Source organism: Macrotis lagotis, chromosome 1 (assembly GCF_037893015.1).
Source record: "Macrotis lagotis isolate mMagLag1 chromosome 1, bilby.v1.9.chrom.fasta, whole genome shotgun sequence".
NCBI classification, from domain to species: Eukaryota; Metazoa; Chordata; class Mammalia; order Peramelemorphia; family Peramelidae; genus Macrotis; species Macrotis lagotis.
The window spans coordinates 100,615,685-100,639,672 of NC_133658.1; the positions used below are offsets into that span (position 1 = coordinate 100,615,685).

Here is a 23,988-nt window from a genome sequence, read left to right on the forward strand (position 1 = left end):
GTTGCCACAGGGATAAGTAACTTGTGGTGGCCAAGTCACTTTTTGATCCTTCATTATTGGCTCTTCCTAACAATGTGAAACATAATTCACCTGAGCAGGGTGAGTGAAGCCAAAGGAAACTGGTCAGTCATTCCACCTGGATATGGGGTGAAAGACTAATTGAACCACCTATAGCTGTTCCCTCCAAAGTTTCCCTCAGGACAACTGGTGCTTTCACAAGAATTGCATCCTCACAGTGTGACCCTCATATAGTTTTATCTGGTCAAGTGAAATGATTAGGAGTCTTGGGGCCTAAAAGATCTCAACCTATGCTCAAACTTTAAATGGGTAAGAAGCCCAGCTTCCTGGCTTGGAGCCCATGTAGAATAGTGTGCCTCTTTTGTTAAACATAAGTGGCAGCTTCAGGGTGAACGTTAATGCACCAGATGCCTTATCATCAGGCCCCCAAAAAAGTGTTGGTTGATAAAGATAGCAGGAAAGTACCATGAAAGTCACAATCCACCAAGGAGAAAATATCTGAGTCAGGATTTGAATTGATGAAGCTTATTCTTCCTGATTCCAAGACCAGTGCTCTATCCACTGTACCTAGCTGCCCCAGATCAAATTTAGTAACGTGTTGATTGCACATTATAGACAAATGTATTGTGTGCCATTATGTTTCCAAAAACATGGAATTTTTAAACTTGGTCAAAGCAAGATATCTCCAGAAATTCCCTAAAGAAGTTTTCTGACTCTTGTCTTTAGAGAATGATACATTTGGATTCCGAAAATTAGATCTTCCTTCCAAAAACCAATATTTGGAGATTATTAACCATATTTTCAATAAAGATCCTTGACAACGTGAGGGTTAAATGTTTTAAAATTAGCTTTCACACCGTTAGCTGGATCTCGTTGCCTAGTGACTGCTATGCTGCCTGCTGCTGTCACTCACATGGTCTCTGGGGACTTCATTACCCTCCTGCTTTTAAATGTTGGATTATGATTGGATAAAGGTGACATCATGTTGAATAATGGAATTCTGTCTTTGTCTAGGCAGTCCCTAATAAAGTAATTCAGGATTCTGAAGCAAGGCATTTTGGTTCCTTTGTTTTGTTTCTTTAACGCTGATCAAAAGCAGACCGATTAACTCAGACTTCTTTGAACAGTTTTAATATACACACAATTTTACAGTTCCTATATAGTTAATAGCCATGGGGTGACTCTATCTAGAAAATGTGAGGATTAAGTGTGGGTGTATTTCCCCATTAAAACACAACACATGCACACACACAAACACACACATGGCATTTTCAGTTTTTAAAGTATATCTTCAGCTTCATTCTTTGTGTCTTTCAAATCAACACTTGTGCCAGGAAAGTGTTATGTCCCAAGTGTTTTCAGAGCTTTGGATCACTTTCTCCACTGAAAATCCTAAAAAAAAAAAAATACAAGCAGAAGACAACTAGATTGACATCTCCTACAGAGAACTTTCCTTCATTCTGTATTATTAAATGCCTACAATGTGCCAGACATTGTGATTAAACTCTGGTAATATAAAAAGAGGCAAAAGACATTTCCTGCCTTCAAGGAGCTTACAACTTCCTTGTAAGGCAGTTTCATCGTGGAGTCCATTTAAGAAGTTTTGGTTAATAAACTGTCTAAAAGAACCCTCACAGAAGATCCCATGGCATAAACTCCATAGACAGTAGAGCAAGATTCCAATGTTAAAAGCACATGTGATTTGGAAGGTTAAAAAAGTACCACAAAAATAATTTTTATTTTAGAAAGAATAGTTGCAAAACTCTTTCTGGTTAAAGAACAAATATGTTGATAATGATCATTGTTGGAAGGGATGTGGGAAATCTGGGACACTATTACACTGTTGGTGGAGCTGTGAACTCATCCAACCCTTCTGGAGAGCTATTTGGAACTATGCCCAAAGGGCAACAAAAATGTGCATACCCTTTGACCCAGCAATACCACTACTGGGTCTATACCTTGAAGAGATGAGGAAAAAGGGTAAAAACATTACTTGTACAAAAATATTTATAGCAGCCCTGTTTGTGGTGGCAAAGAATTGGAAATCCAGTAAATGTCCTTCAATTGGGGAATGGTTTAGCAAACTGTGGTATATGTATGTCATGGAACACTATTGTTCTATTAGAAACCAGGAGGGATGGGATTTCAGGGAAACCTGGAGGGATTTGCATGAACTGATGCTGAGTGAGATGAGCAGAACCAGAAAAACACTGTACATCCTAACAGCAACATGGGAGTGATGTTCAACCTTGAAGGTCTTGCTCATTCCATCAGCGCAACAATTGGGAACAATTTTTGGCTGTCTGCAAAGGAGAGTACCATCTGTATCCAGATAAGGAGCTGTGGAGTTTGGACAAAGTACAAGGACTATTCCCTTTAATTCGGAAAAAAAAAACCCAGATGTCTTATGGTTTGATCTGGTTACCTCTGAGAATTCTGTTCTCTTTAAGGATATGATTTCTTTCTCATCACACCCAATTTGGATCGAGGTACAACATGGAAACAAAGTAAAGACTGACGGAGTGCTATCTGTGGGGTGGGGGTGGGGGAAGGGAAGCAAGATTGGGGTAAAACTGTAAAACTCAAATAATATCTTTAATAAAAATTTTTAAAAAAGTCCTTTGTGCTACACATTTTGCTGGTTTCTAAATCAAAACTTAATAAACCAGTTTTTATGTAATGACAGGTTGTTACCTTACTTCTTTGAAGATCCCAACTTTTTAAGACAATGTTATCAATGAGATTGCAGATTCATTATGCCACAATTTGCAGTAAATCATTTGTTAAATGCCACCCCCCCTTTGATAAACATCCAATAGAAAGCATAGTCACAGCTGTTATAATTGGATAATTGCCTCCAATTAATGTTCTTTTTTCAAAAACTGTGACTCCATTTAAAGTATGTAACAGTGGTAACAAAGGCAAATCCTCATGGGTGGATAAAAGCAGTGAAAATAAAGAGTCTTTCTTAAAGTCCCATTGAAAAGCAGTTATGGAGACAGTTCTTATTAATTATATATGACTCTGCTTTTACTTGAACAAATAAGCAACCTGTAGTGAGTCAGCTGAGATCCATACTTACATCACCTCCTCTTAAAAGCTGGCTAAAAGCATTTGTGGCACTGATGTTTCCAATTTTAATCATCAACATTGTTCTTACTGTGAATTAAAAGACTTCTTACATTTCTTGAGTGCCGTTCATTTCAATGTTGAGAATACAGCATTTTGATCATTGCAGATTCCAAACTCCATTGCTGAGACTGAGGTATATTTTTTTTATCTTGCATAAGTAAAGGATAAAGACAACACTCATGTCTACTAAGAATAGATTGGCAGTGGCAAGTTTTGAGAGAACAAGCCAAGTCATCAAAGACAAAGCCATAAATGGCATGGAATGAAAGAATCTTAGTCCTAGTTTGCTGACATCTTATGGAGGAGGGGTTGTGTTTCTTCCTCAAAGAAAGGGCACTAGTGAGATTGCACTCTGAAGACCAAAAAGGCAACTCATGGCCAACCTACCCCAATCTTGTCATTGTGGTAGAACTCTCTTATCCCTTCAAAATGCATTTGGATGAGGGACTGGGATTCTGACTGATAGGCCATCATCGACTTGTGCAAATGAGATTCTGATATTCACATATCTTCTGAAATACTGTACTTTCTCTTCTCCCATTGATGGACAGCCACATACTACTCCCCCTAGTAGAGCTTGTATGAGGTACAGTTTTAATTACTGACGTTTCTGAACAAAGAAAGGTTTACAATTACCATTTTGTTTTGATCCAACTGAAGAAAAAATGTTCTTCATCCTTTCTCTCCTGACCTTATACAGGTGAAATAACTTTTATGAGTCTTTTTAAAAATCAGGATGGTGTGGACAGGTAAATTGGTAATTCTTGGATATTGCAGGTCTAATGACGTGTGCAAAATTTCTTAAGTAAAAATATTGTTCATTTGAGGACAGGAAGAAGATAATACTGAATTCTTTTTTTTTTTGGTGAGGTAAAGGTGCTAAGTGACTTGCTCAAGGTCCCACAGTTAGTATCAAGTGTCTGTGAGGCTGGATTTGAACTCAGGTCTTTATGCTACCTAGCTTCCCCTAAAGCTGAATTTGGTATATCAAGTGGGCACTAAAGAAATGTTTACTGGCTGATTTGTTAGAAATAAACATCTCATCAGTTTACATGATGTGTTTGGAATATGTGGTCATTTAAGCATGAGTTTACCTAGCATTAAACTTTGCCCTATATAGAAAAGGGTTGATAGAATAAATTGACAAGAGAAACAATATTATAAAAAGAAAATTTTAAGCTATTTCACACAAGCTTAGTTCCAATTTTATTTAGAATCAATCAACACGCATTTATTGATTGCCTATTATGCCCCCCCCCAATTATGTGTTGTAGGGACTTTCATAGAGCAAAGAAACTATGAGCTACATTCTGAAATGTTAACTCAAGATAGGCAATTGTGATAGAGAGCTCAACAATCCCAAAGAAAGACAATGCCACAGAATGTTCAAATTAGTGAATAATTATGTTCATTTCATTGCCAGCTAGACAGTGAAAATTATCAGAAGAGCAGAATGGTTTTTGAAGAACCAGAGGAGCTAGAAACCAAATCGCCTACATTCTCTGGATTATGGAAATAAGCAAGGGAATTCTAGGGAAAAAAATCTACTTCTGCTTCATTTGGCTACATTAAAGCCTTTGACTGGGTGGATTACGATCAAAGTGATGAGAGTACCAGATCATCTTACTTATCTCCTGAGGGACTTGTATTTAGGCCAGGAAGCAGCAGTTAGAACCTAACATGGAACAATTGAATTGTTTAAGACTGGAAAAGGAGTACAACAAGACTGGAAAAGGAGTACAAGACTGTTTATTGTCACCTTATTTATTTATCTTATATGCAGAGCACATCCTGTGGAATGCCAGGCTGGATAAATCAAAAACTGGAATCAAATTTGCTAGGAGAATTATCAACACTCTCAGATACATACCACTCCGGTGGCACAAAGTGAAGAGGAATTAAGGAACTTCTTGATACAGGTGAAAGAGAAAAGTGTAAAAGCTGGCTTTAACATTTAAAAACAAAACTAAAATTTTTGGCAATTGATCCATTACTTCGTGGAAAATAGAGGAAAAAGAAAGAGAAGTACTGTCAGATTTTATATTCTTTGTCTCAGATCATTGCAGACAATGACTGCAGCCATGAAATTAAAAGATCCTTGTTCCTAGGAAGGAAGAAAGTTATGGCAAATCTGGATAGCATCCTAAAAAGCAGAGACATCATCTTATTGACAGTGGTCTATATAGTCAAAACTGTTTTTTCAGTAACCATCATTGTATGGCTGTGAGAATTGGACCATAAGGAAAACTGTGCACTGCAAAATCAATGCTTTTGAATTGTGGTGCTAAAGAATTTTTAGTATCTTTTGGACAGCAAGGAGATCAAATCAGTAAATGCTTAAAGAAATTCAGAGTATTCACTGGAAGCTAAAACTTAAGCACATTGGCTACATAATAAGCTGAAACTTAAGCACATTGGCTACATAATAAGAAGATGGAATTTTTTGGAAAAGACCCTGATATTATGAAAGATTTAAGGCAAAAGGAAAAACGTATTGTAGAGGATGAAATGAAAATTATCAAAACAATAGACATGAACTTGGAGAGATTTTGAGAGATAGTGGAGCAAAGAAGGGCTTAGGGTATTATGGTCTATAGGATCACAAAGAGTAAGACCTGAGTGACTAAACAACAAATGTATCAAGTACTGTTTGTGAGTTAGAAAAGTTCATTTCTGTACATTAGAATTCAGATATCATTAACTCCCTGCATCTGAATTGAGGAAGGGAATAGTGGAAGATGATGCAAAAGTGAAACATTTGGTTTTTAAATGTTCTTTTGTTCTTACATTTGAATTTCTACACTTGAATTTAGAAATGTCTGCTGTTCTGAAATTTTGTACTTCAAGTAATACAAAGAAACCCTACTACATACAAACAGACTGGGGGAAAGTTGTCAAATCTTCTCTCCATTTTGTCCATAACTCCATATGGGGAATAGACTTTGTGATCTCCTCAGACTAACACAAAAGATCAGCCTAAAGAAGAAAATATGCTTCTCAGTTTATAATGAGAAGCAGTTATTTTTGCTTCAAAGAAACCTTCTTTCTGGACCTATTAAACTGGCAAATTTGATCACTTCCATTTCAAGTCTGAAAGAGACATGTTCTTTGTTAACTTGACTCTACACTATAATTTCATCAAGTGGGAAATGGGGGAGTCAGTTATCATCATGCATTACACAGGCTACTCCTGATACTTGGAAAGAATATATAGATAAAATATGAATTATGTCCTTGCTATGTGACAAGCATTGTATTATATATCCAACTTAACCTCTGCTTCATTGAATCTTTAACTCCCTTCAAAACTCAGTTCAGGTTCTAACCCCTAAATGAAGCCTATCTTGATCCCTCAGTTGCTAATATCATCTCCAACCCTCCAAAATGTACTTTGCAAAATATTTTTTCCTAATAGAATTTAAGTTTCTTGAGGGCATAGTAGAGTATGTTTTATCTGTTCCCCTGGAATCTTGTTTCATAACAGTTCTTCAGTCTTTCAAAGTTGTTTGTTTATACAGTGTGATTATATTTGCACAAATTGCTCTCCTGATTCTGGGCACTTTAGTCTGTATCAATCTTTGCAAATGCAACCTGGGGTTCAAGCACATTTTCTTTTTTGGATTTTACAAGGTTTAAGAGTTAAGTGACTTGCCCAAGATCACATCACTAGGTAATTATTAAGTGTCTGGGATTGGATTTGAACTCAGAGCCTCCTTACTCCAGGGCCGGTACTCTATCCACTATGCCACTTAGCAGTCCTGAATTTGTAAGTTTTAAAAGGTATAATTGTGATCATTGGTGGGAGTAATGGAGGGTGTTGGTCTTCACAGGGTGTGGAGGGGAGCCCTTAGAGAATCCATTACAAAGGGGAAATGGCCCAGCCAATCACAAGACTGGGAAAATTTTCCTAATCCCATTCCAGGGCTAGCAAACCCAAAACCGGTTCTCAACCCGTCAAGAGTGACCTAGAGGTCTTGACCTAATGCAACTGGGTTTGCCCAATTAGGTAATTGGATATTAACCCCCACACCCCCTGTGAGGATTGGGGTTCTTTAGCATATCATGCATCCTATGATGTGTGGGGGGGATCATATTAGGGGCATGTCATGGAATGGGTGGACCTCTTAGATTGTAACTCAAACTCTGAGAGCCTATGAAAATCCAAGTGGGAAGGGAAAGAGCTTCTGAAGACTAAAAATTTCCTGATGTTCCAAGACCACTTCATGCCTCACGCCAGGTAAGGTACCCGTATCATGCAAGGTGTATCTTGCAAGATTCGTGAATAAAAAGTACAAATTTTCTCTCACTCTAGCAGGCTTTTCTCTTCATTCATTTATAACAATTGGTAAATAATTGTAACAGCTAGAATAATTAGTAAGGACAGATTCTCTCATAAACATTTAGAAGTTTAAAACTGTATTATTAACAATGAAAAGAATGAAGGAAATGTAAGTGAAATAAATCACTTCCGTATTTTTCTTTATTGCTCATGGTAATTAAAATAATAACTATTGGTCCTAAGCTGTGATTAGTGACATTTTGCATGTAGGGTAAAACTTTTGGGGATGTAACTGTTGATATTTTATTATAAATTCCTACAATCAGAGCATCATATTAATTGCAGACATGTGTGCATATATAATATATTCTGGTACTATGCAGTGTTCCCCTACATATTACTATTTTTTTGTTTTTTGTTCTTTAGGTTTTTGCTAGGCAATGGGGTTAAGTGTCTTGCCTAAGGCCACACAGCTAGGTAATTATTAAGTGTCTGAGGGCAGATTTGAACTCAGGTACTCCTGACTCCAGGGCCAGTGCTCTATCTACTGCGCAACCTAGCCTCCCCTCCCCTCCATATTAAAAGGAACAATCATTACCTGGTTTGGAAAAATGACCACTATTCTATCATTTATAATTATATATTAGGAAACTTGTAATTTGTTTTTATCTCATTTTTAAATGAAATTTAGTCATAACTCTACATGTTTTGTTTTGTTTTGAAATTAAGAAATCCATTGTTTTTGAGACAATTTTCTGAAAGGAAGTCTGGATGTGCATCTAACAAAATTTAAGCCACCTGATTTGGTTAAAAAAAAAAGAATGAGTTAACCATATACTGTACCTCTCTGTTATCTAATTTGAAAGGAAATTGACTTAAGGTTATTAGGGCTATTATGAAAATTGTGAAATTGTTAACTGAGTTATTGGGATTACTTTATTTGAATAATTCCATGTGTTTATTGTGACAGAAAATCTGCACAAGAGTATCAGTGTTATAGAATTCTGGCAGAAATCCTTGTACAAAATGAGAGTATATTTGTATAATTATAATAGTCAAGTCTGTTTCATCTAAGGATATAATTACATAAGTTAAGGTAGAAGATATACAGCATTTTAATCACAGCTATTCAAATAAACTATGTAGGATTATTTCTAGTGATATAGTTAAAGATAAAAATATATTAATTAAATGTTTAATAGTATGGTAAAATTTTATTATAATAAGAGTAATTTAATTGGGCTTAAACAATCAAATTCTTGTCCTTTGGTAACCACCTTTTTAAAAAGAAATTTTGTGTTTCTAAGAATCTTTGGGGGTTTTATATAATATGCTAAAATACTTTACATCAATACGGTTTTGATAAGTTTGTATTTTTTTTTACTTTAAGACTGAATAAGAACAAAAAATTTTTCAAAATTAGTTTGAGATAGATTTTGTGTGTGATTTTAATGTTTCAACCTGTAAGGTAATTCAGTACAATACTCTGATAATAGCAACTATTTGTCCAACTTATTGAATTCTTGGGGATCTTATGGATTTGAAGTTTGCCATTGTTAGATTTTGCTATTTTGATATAGATTTTTGTTCTGGAGATATATGATTAGAGATCAAATGATAAGACCTATCACCATGTTGGGGGAAATCTTTTAGCATAACTGACAAACACCCTAGGTCAGTAGGGAAGAGGACCTCAGCTGAAGTTATAACAATCCTGCTCTCAGTGAATGTGACTGAGAGTTCCCTTTGGATGCAAACTACTGTAATGAAATGAGATTTTTGAATGTTGCTTTTGGAGTTTTCCTAGGTCTTGTTCATTTGATTAGCTTATAGCTTATAGCTCTCATAGAAAAGTTTCTATTTTCAAGGTAATAAAAATGGAAATTTACTATTTGTGAAACATTTTCTTATTAGATAAAAGTATCTAAATTACTGTCAGTAATAAAGACTTCAAAGTTAAGAAAACCTCTTTGTTGTTTTGGTTATTTGTTCTAAGAAATAAGATTTGAATATGAAAATATTATGAAATTTATGTCACTCTACTTGAAAAATCTGATTTTTTTTTCTTTTGACTGCTATGTTTCATTTGAAATTAGAAATACCTATTGAAACTATTTTAAAGCCATCTAAGATGTTCTTATTGTTTAAAAGGATATGAAGCTGTTTCCAATGGCAATATCAATAATCCTTGCCTAAATCCCTCCACAACTGGCTTCTATCTAATGATACCTCTAGGGACCCAATGGATTGTGCACTTAACCAATGGGGAGGATACCAGAATACAAAAAGACCCCAGGTACTATTTCACTTCCCCCTCTATATTTTTAGTGCACTTCCCTCAGGCACAGGGAGTGTAACTAGATCTCTCATTTTTTCCATTACTGGGACAATAGCTAGCATTGCTCTTATGCTGGTGTTTGCCCAAAAATGTTCCATTGAAATGATGATGGTTGTGGTCTTTTTTCCTCACAGAGCAGAAGTGGAGACGCCTTCATCAAATGAAAAGGGTTTGAAGGAACTTCCTTCCTGCCCTTTGAGGAAGAATGAGAATTGTTACATACCTCATTTTTCTATCTTTTTTTTGCTTTTGGTCCATTTATAACCCTCTGAAATACAGGGAGGATTGTTAACATAATTTGTAACAGTTTTTGAAAGTTTTTTGTATTATTCCTTTTTATTTCTCTTCTCTTTTTAAGCTATATCATTGTCTATATCATTAAGTATCTGAGGTCAGATTTGAATTCAGGTACTCCTGATCCAGGGCTGGTGCTCTGTCCACTGCACCACCTAGCCACCCCTGTCTGTAACATTATTAAAATAAGTTAAAAATCTTTTTTTTTTGTCCCTGAAAGATTATGGGTACCACATCCAAAGATCCTTATCCTTTAGTGCTGAATTAACTCTTGATTATGGGAATAATGGAAATTAAAGATTTCATGAGGGGTGGCTAGGTGGTGCAGTGGATAGAGCACCAGCCTTGGAGTCAGGAGTACCTGGGTTCAAATCCAACCTCAGACACTTAATAATTACCTAGCCGTGTGGCCTTGGGCAAGCCACTTAACCCCATCTGCCTTGCAAAAACCTAAAATAAAAAAAAAAGATTTCATGAGACTAGAAATTGACCTTCTGAGTCTGAATCTTGGTATCAAAGAGATTTCTATTGTACTAATATCCTATGAAGCAGGCAATCCAAAGGGAGTAGATGTACTGTGGGTGATAAGCTCATTATGCAAGACAGGAGGAACAACATTTCAACAAGTTGAGGCTGGATCCCTTAATTCAGTTTCCCAAATATGACATTTGGCAATGTCTCATCTGATTTAAAATCTGACTGAAGCCATTTGGTTATTCACATATTCTCACCTGGAAATTGACATCTAAATAAAAAAGAAAAGGTTTTCTTTTTTATATCTTTGTTCCTTATGATAAATTTTTGTAATCATGTCATGAACAGTATTAAAAATAATATAAATTTATAACATTTTTTTGCTTTCCATTTAATTCCAATAGCCAGTTAAGCTAATGTTTAATGTTGGCATATGTTGTCAGCTACATGAGAATCTATGCGAATTAAGATTCTTTAGTTTTTCAAAATACTAAGGAGATAGTTGAACAAATATGATAAATCTTTTGTGGCATCATTATCAATTATTAATAATTTATTATTATTTCAATCTCTGTTTTAAGGAAAGATATATTAGTCAATTAAGTTAATCCAAAGAAGCATGATTTGTGATCCACTGTGCTCTAGCACCAGCCCTGGAGTCAGGTGTACCTGAGCTCAAATCCGGTCTCAGACACTTAATAATTACCTGGCTGTGTGGCCTTGGGCAAGCCACTTAATCCCATTTGCCTTACAAAAAGCCTTAAAAAAAAAAGAAAAAATTTTTTAAGAGGAATTCATTTTCAGGTAGGATTTTTTTATTCTTTTTAAACTTTAAAGTGACTTATATACTACATAATTTTGCTATCTCTAATATTTTATTTTCTCCTCAAGGACTGATTTCTCTTTCAGCACATTCAATTTCTATCAATGTATAGCATGGAAACAATGTTAAAATTATCAGACTGCCTTCTATGAGGGCTGGGGGTGGGGGGGGGAATTGCAAAATTCAAAACCCTACATAATTAGAAAACAAATAAAATATTAAGAAAACAGAAAAAAATTTGAGCAAAATGTTAAAAATGTTTTATTTATAAAACACCTATTAGATACACATTGTTCCAAAATGATTATTGGATATCTATGTTACAAACTCAAGTTGATTAGAAAAGTTTAAGCTTTAGCTTTTTAGTAGAATTATTATTATTATTATTATAGAACTTATTTTTGTTTGTGAATCAATATCTTCCAAAGGGGAAATAAAATAATAATGCCAAGGATAAAACAGAATCCTTTAAATCTGGATTGTGTAAAACGGGTGTGGGTTTGCAAATTTTCTATTTGTAACTAATTTTTCTGTGTGTCAAAGGGCAAATCAAATTGTAATTTCCATGATCTAAAAGGCTCCAAAATTATAAGTTTTGACCTGATAAAATTTGTGTTGAGATATTTCTCTTACCAGAAAGAAAGATATCTAAAAGTAACCTGAATCTACTTAGAAAAACCTGGCCTTTGAAAGAACCTAAAGATACAGAAATATATCAGATGTTTCCATAAGAAGACCAGAATTTCATGTCATTGTATACTTTTTCCCTCTTCCACTTCTTAATTGTATAGGTTAATCAAAGAGGACTGTACCCTTTGGATTTCTGTAACTTGCCCCTTTGATTCTGTATATACATTGTCCATTCTTATTCCCCCCACCCCATAGTCAGACCATATGTTATGTTTCCTATCCATTCTTCTGGCAGCTCTAGATCTCCACGAGATGTCATCTCTCCCTTTAATATGTCCCTCATATTTTTTTTTTAGGGTTTTCCAAGGTAAATGGGGTTAAGTGGCTTGCCCAAGGCCACACAGCTAGGTAATTATTAAGTGTCTGAGGTCACATTTGAACTGAGGTACTCCTGACTCCAGGACTGGTGCTTTATCTACTGTGCCACCTTGCTGCCCTTACCCTCATTTTTTTTACACCTCTTTAGTTGATCTATAGCTGATATAATGGTGTCACCTTTGATCAAAATGGGGGAATGTCAAAACATAATAAATTTTTCAATCTTTATTTCTGGTAAAAAGACTGACTTCTTTTTATGACAGTACTCAGTCTTCAGTCACCTTTGCCAGTAGGTAAGAAGTCAAGATCCTTGAAAATCTCCCCCTATACTAGTTACAAAGTCAGGGAAACAAATGATTAGAATGCTGGAAAACTTAATCTTGCCCTCATGATGCTTAAAGTCCAGGAAAAGATAACTCTCTATACATACATACATACATACATACATACATACATATATATATATATATATATAAATTACTTTAAAAAATTTTAAATATATTAAGGGGCAGCTAGGTGGCGCAGTGGATAAAGTACCAGCCCTGGAATCAGGAGTATCTGGCTTCAAATCCGACCTCAGACACTTAATAATTACCTAGCTGTGTGGCCTTGGGCAAGCCACTTAACCCCATTTCTTGCAAAAAAAAAGCCTAAAAATTTTAAATATATTTTACTGATATCTTTTGTTTTTACAGTAACCTTCATTTCTATGAGAGGCATTCTTAATAGCAAAAAAGTTAAAGGTGAAAAAAGAACAGTCAACAAAACATCAACAATTGAAAGAGATTACTAATTTTAATTTTCTGTACTCATAATAGCCCTCTACCACTTTAAAGATGGAAGGGAGATTCCCTCTCATATCTCATATATAAGCAAAACCTGGAGTACTACTTCTCCAAAGAAGTGAAAACTAAAGTCATGCAGAAGGCAATGGAGAAGAATATGGTATGTAACATGTAACCAATGAGGAAGTTGAAGGAGAAGAATTGAAAGACATCACCAGGAAAATGTTTAACAGAAGAAAGTGAGCTGCTCAAGTAGCAAAATGATACCAGGTTGTTAACTAAAGTGATCTACTTGTTTCTCAAGATGTCAGAGAATGGAAAGAAGTACTATGGGACACTGGGTGAACCCCTATGGTGAAGTCATGGAATTACATGAATGAGAGTCACAAAAGACAAACAGCTAGTCATAGGTTGCATTCTGGATAGAAAAGACCAAATGGTTAAGTCAAAATTCCATTTCAGTATTAATTTTGAGGGTTAGGGGAAAATTTTGAAGGAAAATTAATAAACTTAGTTTTAGACATGATAGGTTTGAGATGCTTCATCATTTGTGGCCATATAACATCATTAGAAGATTTTTTTTTAAGGGGGTCATTTTGTTTCAAGAAGAGTAGAGCTACACAGGTTTTTTTAAACACAATCCAACCTGCTTTTTCCTCCTATTTCAGCATTCAGTGTTTGTCTATAATACTTAGATATTAAATATATATGAATATTTACATTTATGTGTATGAATATACCTATATATACATATTTATAATGTGTACATTTTTATATGCATGTTTTAAATGCATTTTATGGATATCTTTTTTTTGTTTGTTTTTTGTGGGATCATGGGACTTGCCTAGGGTTACATAGCTAGCAAGTATTAAGTGTTTGAGGTTAGGTTCTCCTTATTCCAGGGTTGGTGCTCTATGCACTATGCCACCCAGCTGCCTCAATATCTTATTTTCTTAAAATTTATATTTTCTAATTATTTTCTCTCTCCATAAATATATACATATATATGATGTACACATGTGTCATATATAAAGATCATAATTAAATCATTGTGAGTATATACACCGAAGAGTAAAGAATAGGGAAGACACATTTAAGAAGAGGGAGAACCAACAAAGGAGACAGAAGGAGCAACTAGAGAGAAGAAAGAAAATGAAAATGTAGTGTCCTGGAAGCCAAAGAAAGGAAGCACAAACTTCAAGACTTAGAGAAGAACACCTGAGTTTAAATCCAGCCTCAGATATTCATCTTGTAATCTTGGACATATTTATATCTGCATCAATTTCTTCATCTGTAAAGTGGGGAAAATATTAGCATCTAACTTCCCAGGTTTGTTGTGAGAATAAAATGATATAGGATAAGTACTTTGCAAACTTTAATATGCTATATAAATGCTTATAGTCATTATTTTTACCATTACTACATAAGGCTCCTATTTGGTTCATAAAATTATGAATCAATGCTTTTATAGTTCATTTTCTTGCCTTGTATACTTGCATGAGGTAGAATTAATGCACATAAAGTTAGATAAGGGTAGTGCCTTACTGACTTCCAGTTTTTTCTATAATTTTCTATAATAAACACAAAAAAAGAGGATATTTAAATGAATGAACAAAAAACTCCATTTCTTGAGCCTTATTGCATGTCAAATACTATGCTAATCATTAGTAATATAAAAATAAAAAGAAATATAGGTCCTTCTTAAGGAGCTTATTTTCTAAGAGGCTGAGTGGTGACCAGGGAAGGTCATTTGGGTACTGAAAGCTCTAAGGATAGTGTTTGGGACTTTTGTGGGGAAGCAGATTAACAGGATCTATCCAGGAATAATATCAGAGTTGATATGATCATAATAAATGATTCCAGAATTGAAGAAAAGAAAGAGGGGAAAGCAAAGATGTTTACACATTGTAGCAAAGCTATTGTTGAGGCTGTTAACATAAGATGGTCAATGGGCGGTTAGGTGGCCCAGTGGATAGAGCACTGGCCCTGGAGTCAGGAGTACCTGAGTTCAAATCTGACCTCAGACACTTAATAATCTAGCTGTATGGCCTTGGGCAAACCACTTAACTCTATTTGCCTTGAAAAAACCTAAAAAAAAAGGATCCTAACTCCTAGTTAGGCTGACTCCTTCAGCTAAGATAGTATAAATTCTTAGCCTTGATTTAAGAATTTAAGATTAATCTATAATTTGGGGCCTCTCCAGACATATGCAGAAACACAACCTTGTGTCACACATAAGCCACTCTCTAGTTCCTCCTGGTACTGTAACCCCAATTCTAACTCCTCCTTGCACAGGAGGTGAACTACATTCCTTTTAAGAGTTCTGCTCACCTTCTGCAAACTAGTGATCTTAGCTGACTTTAACTAATCAATCTGGCTATTTAACTGCAGCTATATTTCTTTTCTTCTCACCTCTTCTCTTCCCATTCTTAACTCTCTTTGAGGTTCTCTTGTAACTATTTCTTCTTTGCTTACTTTTACTATACTAAGACTCATTCTCTTTACCTTCCTGCCTCCTTAAAGAACTCTGTGAAAAAATTGACACAATTTTTTGCAGGAACCTGTGAATTAAAATTTATGCCTTTTCTTATCCTCCTGAGACAGAGAGCCTGGTGATTTCTTTACCTATGTAAGAACACTCATTAAGCCCCCTCCTGAGAAATTCTCCCTGATACACCTTGTTTGACAATGCTAAATAGGGCAGCAATCTTACTTTAATAACCACAACAGGTATAAAGGCAAACAGCAAAGGAAAAATGAAAAGAAGCAATGAAGACTCTTGCCTCCTGTGCCAGTCACTATTAGATACTTAGCTAATTGAGGGAAAGGGGAGGAAGAAAAAGGAGAATTGGTGGTAAAAAAGGGATAGAGAAATCTCTTCTTTCCCAAGTCCACTCAGTATCCTTAATAAAAAATCCTGCTCTTTCACTCAAACTATTTAGAATTTAACTGTTTAAAGCCCCCAGCATCATAGCTATCTAATCTGTTCACCTACATATCCCTCCTGATTCATTTATCAGTCTTTATTTCTATCTCATAAAGATGTGGCCACTATTTTACAGTGAGTTTAACATTACATTACCAGATCAAATCTCATCATCTGTGATGAAATTCCCTTGACTATATCAATTTGGGGGGGGGGACAGGAAATGATCAATAGTATGAGATAATTAGGGGTTGGACTCAATTATCTTTAAGGTCTTTTTTCCAGCTTCAACATTTTGTGCTTCTTATGTAATGTACAATTCAGAGCAGAAGAGCAGTAAAATCTAGGGGAGGAAGGGTTTCTGGAGGAGGAATTGGAGCTTGGGGGATTTAGATGAGTGGAGGACAGAGGGAGAGGCATTCCTAATTTGGGGGAAAAAAGAAATGGAAGTTAAAAGGAAAGTCACATGAAAAGTTCCAACTAACCCTCAGCAGCCCTGACTTGCTAAAACAGGTAGGACCTTGGTCTGTTTGGCATTGATTATGGCAAGGACCCCTTTTTTGAAAAAAAAATTGTTGGGAAAATAGGAAAGCAGATGTTTGGACATTCAGTTTAGGTCAACACTCCCCCCACCACCATGACTCCAAACTCTAAGTGACTATGTGACCTAAAAGAAAAGATCACAATGTGAAAAAACATTTAGACAATGGAAGGAGCTGCCTTGAACATCAATAGATAAGAGGTAGAATTTTTACCCAATCAAGATGGTCATAAAAGATAAAACAATTAATTACATAAATTTAAAAAGTTTTGCCCAAGTAAATTTTTGCCCAGATTTTTGCCCCCCAGAATCAATGCTGCTAGTGAAGTAGAGGAAATGTCAAGAGGAATAAGTTCTATAATTAATCTATTCCCATCAATGGGTTAATTGACCAAGATATTGAGATGAGGTCAATCAACTTTTTTAGTAAAGTACCTTGCCTCTCTCTGGCAAGAATTCAGTAAATCCCCACCCCCAAGTGCAAGACAAGCCCCCACCAACAAAACTATGGATCCTTGTCCTAGCCTGAAGGGTTAAGTCTTTGAGCTACCATCCCTCATCTACATATTCCTAATTACCCCATCTCTGCTCTCTGATTTACTGTCTAGATCTATTCATACCTAAATTGCCTCATTTTCCTGTTCCTTTAAAAGATCATTCCCTACTCATTTGAGTTGCTTGTCTTACACTGGGAAGCTAGCCTGCTCTTTTGAAGTGTCACCCCACTATAAACTCTCCTATCCCCAAACCCTTCATTACTGCTTATATGGATTGCTCATCTTCCTTTGGAAGGTCAGTCTGCTCTTGGGGAGGAGCCCGATCACCCAGATAACCTCTCATGTGCCTTCTTTATTGGTTATCCTCTCATGGTGGCTGCTGTTGCAGTTGTTGCTGCTAATCTCTCTTTGTCTTAGTTTCTGCTAACCACAACAATATCTAAATGAATTATTTTCTCCCTTAATTCTTCCAAATCAGAGTTGACCTTTTAGGTACATTTTTTCCCATTTGCTTGAACCCCTGACATCTTTAGACATTTTCTGACAACACTATATTACAAACAGAAACTGTGTTTGAGGGGAAAATATTTCCAGTAAATATCTCTGTGATCTAATCTCTAAAATGTATGAGAAATTGATACAAATATAAAAAAGCAAATGTCATTCCTTAATAAGTAAGTTTTCAAAAGATATGAACAGTTTTCAAAAGACGAAATGGAGGTTATCAACAAGCTAATGAAAGAATGATCCAAATCATTAATAATAAGGAATGAAAATTGAAATTACCAAGGAAGCAATGTTTTCTAATCTTTGTCTTCAGCTGCATACAGACACCTCTTTTTTTTTTTTGTCTAGTTTCTGCTATATTACTGATCTGGTAGAGGAAGGAGAAAGAAATTCCTCCAAGCACAGATTTAGTGAGCAGTACAAGTGAATCATCAAGAGCAGAATTCTTCCTCCATAGTTGGCTCTCTTCTTAAGTGTCTCTGCTATTGAGAAGCATTAGAGATTGAATAATGAACAGTGATAGATTTTGGAGTCAGAAAGACCTGAGTTCAAATATTACCTCAGCCATAACTGTTGAATAAGCAGGACACTCAGCTTCTTGTATTTTAATTTCCTGTAAAATGAAGAAGTTGTACTCCATGGTCTAAAAGATACTATTATTAATGGCTCATAATTATAAATATTTAGTCCAGAATGATTAAAGTAGCTTTTATTAATAAACTTTTCTGCAGAAAAGGGCCATTTCTCCTAGAAATGTGGGAAAGGCAAGGAATTACGACAATGTTCAATCTTATATGCAGTTAAATAGGCTTGTTCCTCCCCTTCATATCAGCCATTGGTCCGGGTTACAACTTAATCAATACATTCACCCCTTATTCTTCTCTAATAATGTTTTCCCTGCCCCTGATCATTATACTAATGAGCACAGGGGAGTATACCTCACTTGTAAAGGACAAGAACACTAGAGCAAACTCAAGCCTGATCTAATCTCAGGTCTGATGAAAGAGGGGTCAATTCTATTGTCTTACACTCACATATCCACAAGCTGATATATATGTATTTAAGCTAACAGTCTCCTCTTACATTCTATGGAAATCAAACACTCTACATTCCTCACAGGTACTCTTCCTCCTCTAAATATATGATCCTATGGCAAAGGTCCATTTTTCCATTTCTAAACTCTCAGTTCTTTCTTGGAGCCAAGACAATTCAAGACCTAAGGCAAATCTATTGTCTCTGACAATCCTCAGTTATTTTCTTACCCTTTCATATGCAAATTGACCACTCAAAGGGCTTTTTGCCCACATCCTTACAAATGCAAATGAACCACTTGAAATCTGACACCCTGCAATCTTATTAAATAGATTGGGGTTTTCAGTTGATACTGATTCCTTTAAATCAACCTCTACCTCCTCACATATGTGTAAATAGGTTTCATAGGGTTAAAATAAATGGATTCTAGATCAATAGTGAATTATTAATGAAAGCTGGAAATAATTAAGGATATTCTCATGAAGGGTGATTATGGCCTTCTATAAATGTTCCTCTACTGCCCCTTCAACCAGGATCCTTGGGTTGGAAGGACTATGGAGTTGACCATGGAGGCAATTCTAATGGTCTTGTGCCTTCGTAAAAAGTGATGGTCCTGTATGACTTCTGGAAGAAACAAAGTGAAGATTTATCCATGACCTATATTCTCTTTGATAAAAATTATAAGGCCATGTCAGACAGTGAGGCATATTGGGTAGAGGCTTGGAATTAGAGTTTACAAAATGAGATCTAAGTACTGTCTCTCACATTCATTACCATAACTTCTCTGGACTTGTTCCTTCATCTTGCAGATGCAGATAATCATATACCTATAGAATTCATCTCACATGTCTGAGGATCAAATGGGATAAGGATTATAAAACTCTTTTGTAAGCTGCAAAGTGCTACATAAGTATCATTTTCTAAGAGAAATTTGTGACTATTAAAGGAGTTCTGAAACTTCCCAAACTTCATCACTTTTGTATATTTATCTCCTATTTCTATTTTATTCTGGGCCAAACTTGTTGCTCCTTTGTACTAACCCAATCATACTGATGGACAAGTTTTATAGTTTGCCTCTGACTTAATGTCAAAATTGGGACTCTAGACATTTCTTCATCCTCAGTCCTTTTTGAAAATTCAGGACAAATTATTTTGAGTGTTTATAACCATATTTTGGGGCTTGATGCAACCAGCATGATATAAACCACAAACAAGAGCATCTGGAGAAACTTGACATACCTTAAGTGAATTCCTCTTCAACTTGGACTCTGTGCAAGATGATCTTGACAGCTACCTTTGGCAAACATACATCTCCCTTATTTATATGTCCTCTGATATTTATGATTAGATCATTGTTATATCTTTCCAGGAATTTTATATGATTTTGATATATGAATGGAAGACACTGTAAAAAAGAATCTTGCTTTATCAATTGCTTTTTCATAATCAAAAAGCAATCTTTTGAGTATCAGTATTTTGTTTTTAGTATTATAGAGCTGTGAGACATTCTTTCTCTGAAGTAGAAATGAGTTATTATATAAAATAGAAGGTTACATGATAGTGGAAGATGAACAGGTTGCAACATAGAGCAAAAGAGGAACTTCAAAGAAGAGATTAATCATTAGGGAAACATAGGATAGGAAGAGATGGGTGGATTACCTGGAAAAAGTGAGGAATGATAAGTGGACAGTTTGAGTGTCCCAATTACATCCTTGAAATGTTAGGCAAAACTGAGGAACTTCTCCAGGATATTGGGTGCATCCCCTGTATAATAAACATAACATAAACATTTGTTAAGTATTTAATATGTGCCAATGGAAACTGAGCTAAACTTATGAGTCAATAGGGACTGGAGTCTCATAGGATGGGTGGACAATGTGTTCTGTCTCAGCATCATTAGAGGGAACAATTAAATGAATTGAAATACCAGATCCATTGGAGTTTCCTGAGGAAAAATATTCATTCTTGTTACTTTTTATAACTGCTGGAGTTGTTACTAAATTGAAGAATTTATTCATTCCTTCACTTTAATCATATTCCAATTCCTCATTGAAACTTAGAGGTGACTTTGAGTTCTTAAAGTTGGTGCCAGCAAAAGAAAAACTTGAATATGAGCCCAGTAAAGGGCTACACATCTATCATTTGAGCATCATAGCTAAATACAAAGGGGCTTATTATTCTAAGGTTGAAATGATGAGATTTTTATTAGTTAGAGCAGCTTATGAAGGGCTCTACTAAGAGATTATGAGCTACATTGGAGGGAAAGGGCAGAGGGGCCACCTTTATGCAATCACATCCCTGAATTAGAGAAACAAGATATGACCTTTACTTGGTAAGTCTGCATTTTCATAGGTGAACAAGAGAAGGACTTTAGGACACATCCTAATGTTCAAAGGAATCCTGTTGTTCACAAACTCATTTTCCTGATTTTTAAAATTCTCCAAAAAACTATAAAGCAAAAATATATAGTTTTTTGGAGAATACACTCTACAGCAAAATAAGGTTGAAATGGGTACAGAATTTAAACCTAAAAGGAGATACAATAGACCACTTAAGAGAACAAGAAATATTTCTCTATCAGATTCATGGAGAGAAGTTTTTGACCAAAAAAAAGAGATAGAGAACATTATAAATTGCAAAATGGATGATTTTGAACATAGTAAATTAAATTTTTTGCACAAATAAAACCAATGCAGCCAAGATTAGAAGGAATGTAGAAAACTGGGAAACAATTTTCATAGCTAATGTTTCCAATAAAGGACTCATTTCTAAAATAAATATAGATGTGAATCCAATTTATAAGATTACAAATCATTCTCCAATTGAAAAATGGCCAAAGGATATGAACAAGCAGTTTTCATATGTAGAAATAAAAGCTATTTATGGTCATATAAAAATATTCCAAATCATAATTGATTAGAGAAATGCATATTAAAACAACTCTGAGGTATACCTTTCTGACTGGCTAAGATGACAAAAAAAGGAAAATGATCAATGTTGGAGAGGATATAGGACAATTGGGACACTAAAGCAAATGTTGGTGGAATTGTGAACTGATCCAAGCATTCTGGAGAGCAATTTGGAACTATGCTCATAGGGCAGAAAACCTTTGCATATCCTTTGATCCAGCAATAATACTACTAGGTCTATATCCCAAAGATCATAAAAAATGGAAAAAACTCTTACATGTCCAAAAATATTTATAGCAACTCTTTTTGTGATGGCAAAGAATTGGAAATTGTGGGGTTGCTCATCAATTGGAGAAATGACTGAATAAGTTATGGCATATGAATGTTATGGAATACTATTGTTCTGTAAGAAATTATGAGACATTGGACTTCAGAGAAGCCTGGAAAGACCTGCATGATATGATGCTGAGTGAAGTGTGCAGAACCAGGAGAAAAACCGTACATATTAGTATCAACATTGTGAGATTAATCAACTATGAGATGGATGCAGGTCCTCTCAGAAATTCAGTGATGAAGGACAATCCTGAGAGAACTGTTATGGACAATGCCATCCACATCCAGAGAAAAACCATAGAGTCTGAATGCAGAGTAAAGCATATTATGTTTACTTTTTAAAACTTCATTTATGTTTTTTTCTTTCTTTCTCATTGTTCCCCCCCTTCTTGTAATTCCTCTTTCATATCATGACTAACATGGAAATATATTAAACACTATTGTATATATTCAACTTTTACTAGATTGTTTACCATCATGGGAAAGGGAGAAGGTAGAGTAGACAAATGTGGAACTTATAAACTTGCAAATGGATGAATGCTCAAAACTACTTTTGTATGTAACTGGAAAAATTGGGAAAAAAAAAGAAATGATAAACAAAACTAAAAACTAGTTCTTAAAATGACTAATAAAATTGATTGCCCATTAGCTAGTTTTTAAAAAATAGAACAGAAAATCAAATTATTAAAATAGCAAATGAGCAAAGCGAATATACAAAAGCAAACAACACAAGCACAAAGCTCACAACAAAAGCAAAAGGAATAAAAAGAATAATCAGAACATATTATACATAGATATATGCTAACAAAACTGAGGATACAAAAGAGATAAAGGAATATCTTGAAAAAATATAAAATACTTCTGATATTTTCAAAAAATCCTTCTATGCATTTACTTCCCCATTGATTATTACTGATACCAATTGGTCACCCAGAGTTAATTAATTTTTTGTTAGATATATTTACTCAAGAGCTATAATAAGAACAATTGGTATAAAACCAATCAATCTCCCACAAACTCACAGAGTACAGGAGAAAAGTGGATTCAGTTCTAGAGAGCACTTGTGGCAAATGGGAAATCATCCTGGTTAAATATAATCCTTTTCTCCCTTTGTGAAGCCCTCATGAAGTTCTTTAGTATTGTTTCTTCTAGGTTCTTTAAATAGTCCTGAAGCTGTTGTTTAAAAAGTATGTCTAGTTTCTCCTCGTATTTGAACGTTGACATCAATCACTGCTTTTTCAAGGATAATGGTATTTTTGTTTTTCAAAGTTCAGAAGATCAATGAGAGAGGGGATAGAAAATGCCTTCTCTGTCCTTTCCTTCTCCCTTCCCACTATTCCCTCAGAAGTGATTCACACTCAAAGACTTGACTGGCACTGTTTCAAAACTAGTTTTACCTGTTTTGAAATCTTGGTTTCTGAAAACTTATTGTTTTTGTCCAAGAGTCACCCCACTTGACCACCTCTCTTTTATCAGTCACAAGACATTTTCCATGTATGCTCATTTGCTTTTATCTAATGCTTACTCCTTCTGATGGGCTGCTAGGTGGTGCAGTGGATAGAACGACTGATCTTAGAGTCAGGAGAATAGGAGTTCAAATCTAGCCTCAGACACTTGACTAGTTGTGTGACCTTGGGCAAGTCACTTAACCTTGACTGCTTTGAATTCAGGGTCATCTCCAGTCATCCTGATTCATATCTGGCCACTAGACCCAGAAGGAAAAAATGAAGCTGGTGACTTAGCACAGCCTTCCCCTCACTAAAATCCAATTCATGGACTTGTCATGAGAATGAAGGACAAACACTGATAGATCGACACCTTCTGACTGATTGATTCACATAGAGATGTTTAGATCTTGTTCACAACTAATTTGTTCTTGTTTGTTGATTGATTCATTCAGGAGAGATATCTAGGCCTTATCCATATTTAGTTTATTCTTCTTGTTTGATTGATTCAATTCAAAGTCTGACCTGTCTGCATTTCTTGAACAACTTTCATAAACCCATAAAAGAGGCAGGGCAAGCACTAATATCTCTTTTAATAGATGAGGACACAGAGACTAAAGGATATTAAATAACCTGGACAAGTTCAC

General features: G+C 35.2%; 1 long non-coding RNA gene across 1 annotated transcript; it reads right to left on the reverse strand.

Annotated features, from left to right (window-relative positions):
* Positions 1–1,150: 1,150 nt before the first annotated feature.
* On the reverse strand, positions 1,151–22,476 carry LOC141501507 (uncharacterized). Its single transcript, XR_012472257.1, has 3 exons — positions 20,314–22,476; positions 19,894–20,059; positions 1,151–1,410 (listed from the first exon to the last, which is right to left on the reverse strand). It is a non-coding gene; the product is annotated as an uncharacterized LOC141501507 (long non-coding RNA).
* Between the last annotated feature and the right edge of the window lie 1,512 nt (positions 22,477–23,988).